This window comes from Gallus gallus, chromosome 1, assembly GCF_016699485.2.
Source record: "Gallus gallus isolate bGalGal1 chromosome 1, bGalGal1.mat.broiler.GRCg7b, whole genome shotgun sequence".
In the NCBI taxonomy this organism is placed as follows: domain Eukaryota; kingdom Metazoa; phylum Chordata; class Aves; order Galliformes; family Phasianidae; genus Gallus; species Gallus gallus.
Window position 1 is genome coordinate 31365547 of NC_052532.1, and position 3115 is coordinate 31368661.

Below are 3115 nucleotides of genomic sequence, written 5' to 3' on the forward strand. Positions count from 1 at the left end.
TTATAAACACTTAAACAAAGCTTATACAAATGCGGTTGATAAGGTTTTTTGCCATCTTATTTTTTTTTGTAGCATTCTTTAATTAATGGAGTGGGGTTGAATTTTTGTCTATTTCCTTAACTTGTGATTCAGTGTAATCATTTTACAATTTCTTCTATAACAACTGTTGCATAATGTATGCCTATATATTGTGCTTAATTCTGTCTACCCTAAGAAGGAAGTCAGTTTACAAGTATTCATTTAGAGCTTAATCTTCAAAAAGATGCACAAACAATTCTCAATAGAATCACACACACAATCACAGAAGGGGTTGGAAGAGATCCTCTGGGGATCATCTAGTTCAACTCCACGCTAAAGCAGGTTCCCTGCTGTAGATTGCACAGGAAAGTGTCTTGTCAGGTTTAAAGAATGTCCAGAGAAGGAGACTCCACCATGCCTCTAGGCATCCTGTTCCAGTGCTCTGTCACCTTGGAAGTAAAGTTTTATCTCATGCTTGTATGGAACATTATCCCCTTGTTCTGTCACTGGGCACTGTGGAAAATAAACTGGCCCCATCCACTTGACTTCCAACCTGTAGCTATTTATAAGCATTGGTAAGATTCCCCCTCAATCTTCTTTTCTCCAGGCTGAACAGTCCCAGGTCTCTTATCCTTTTCTCATAAGGGAGATGCATCAGGCCCCTATATACACATATTTAGTGTATATATATGTGTATATATATATGTAAGTTGCTCCAAAACTAATGCCTTCTATTTATTTCTGTGGTAACTACAATAGAGCACTGAGAAGGATTTAACAGGCCAGAAAGCAGCAGCTGCTTCCAAAGACATTTTCTCTCACCTTGTGTTTCCAGTGCACTGGACATTAAATATCCTTTGCAAAGAGCTGTCTCTGTAACAGAAGACAATCATATTCTCACTCGCTCTAGTCTCTTCATAGACCTTTTCATCTGTGTGATCACCAGGCAAGAACAATTTGGTGCTATTTTCATGAGGCAGAACAGGATACAGAAGGTGATGATTGTAGGGTTAACGTGGCTTTGCTAGCTGGGAGAATGTTCTTGCAATGGACAGCCCCAAGTTATGGCTACACTGGGACAATACCCAGGGACCAGATGGGACTACAGTGCCTGATGCCCTGGAACATTTGGCCACAGAGAGGTCTAGGCTCAGCACTGGCTCAGAGGATGTTTGCACCAGAGGGCAGTACAACCTTCCTGCCTTCACTTTTCTGAATAAAGCATCTTTAATTCCAGCTACTTTTGCTCAGTAGAGCATCTGAACTCAGTAGCCTGTTGACCTCCTAACTTGAAACACTTTTATTAAAATAACAAACAGATTTAAATGATTTGAGACTGAACTTTATCAGCAAAGTTAAATTTCCTGTAATTCACAGATATAAATATTATTTGGAAAAAAAAAGTAATTACCTATTTTGATTTTATCATTTTATTATTTATACACTGATGTGCAGTGATTGGTGGCACTCTTGCATGATTGAAAATTGTGGCCAGTGGACTTAAATGAGCTACATCTCATTTTTGAACTAGTCACATTCCTTCCATGTGTTAGATTTTAGAGCTTCTAATCTGAGGCATGATTAACTACAGAGAAAGAGGTAAAGTATGGCAAAGGTAACAAAGCTATCTTTTCATATTAATATGTAATTTGTGTAATGCATTTGTCTTTCAGATCCTCAGTGAACATAAGTAGCATGCACATTTGAAAAAAAACAAAAGTACACAAAATAAATGTGTTAAAAAATGTATATATATAAAAAAAGATACATAAAAAAAAAACAGGAAAGGAATAAGTAAGATATGCTGACTAATCTTGTAATTTATTTGTGGACAATGTGATCTTTTTTTTCCGTACCACAATGAAAACACATCTTGGAGCAGTGCACTGTAGAGTAAACCACTGAGAAATGCATGTACTGTCCATCTTGCTCTCTGTGCATGTGGAGAGTGTTGGAAGAGGTTTGGCCAGAAGGACTTAATGTTTTCCAAAGGAAAAAATGGTGTGGACCATAGTAAAGGTGATTTATATTTGTATCTCTTGTGACCTTTCAGTAAGACCCACAGCACACCAGCCTGACCTTTTTGTGGTCCAGCTGCTGCAGAGTTTGAAAAGAACATGTTTAATTCTGCTATTTGCAACAGAGCTGTGTATTTATAATGCAGAGTAAGGCCTTGCACAAAAAACAGAGTGTTAGTTACCTTGTGTAATAGACCAGGCTTTCCCTAATTTGGTTTTACATCTGTATTCCTTAAAGTAACACAATGATTTTACTTCTTCTTTTTTTTTTTTTTTTTTTTTTTTTTTAATATAATTGCATTAGTACTCAATTTGAGACAATAAATAAAGACATCCTGGGTGGAACTGTCCAAACATGCAAGTAGATCTCAGCTGATATGTAATGTTTACTGTACTATTTGCACTAAATAGCAGTCTAAATGAAGTTTAATTATTAATATAGTCTATTATTGTAACATAAGTATGTTAAAGAATCATAAAGTCATTAAGGTTGGAAAACACCACCAAGATCACCTAGTCTAACTGTAGACCAATCACCACCATGCCCATTCAACTGTGTTACTTGATGTCACATCTATCTTTTTCTTGGACACCTCCTGACAGTGACTCTACCATTTCCCTGGCAGCCTGTTCCAATGCATTACCATTCTTTCTGAGAATTATTTTTGCTAATATGCAACCTGAACCTCCCCTGGTGCAACTTGAGGACATTATCCCTTGTCCTATTGCTATTACCTGGGAGAAGAGGCTGACTCCCACCTTGCCACAGCTTCCTCTCAGGAAGTTGTAGAAAACTATAGTTTCCCCTGATCCCCTCTCTTCTCTAGGCTAAAAAATCCCAGTTCCCTCAGCCACTGCCCACAAGACTTGTGCTCCAGAACATTCACAGCTTCATTGCCCTTCTTCGGACATGCTTCTGGGCCTCAATATCCTTGTTGTAGTGAGGGGCACAAAACTGAGCATAGGTCTCAAGGTGTGGACTCACCAGTGCTGAGTACAGAGGGATGATCACCTCCCTGCTCCTGCTGGTAACACTATTTCTGTCACAAGCCAGGATACCTTTAGCTTCCATAGCCTCC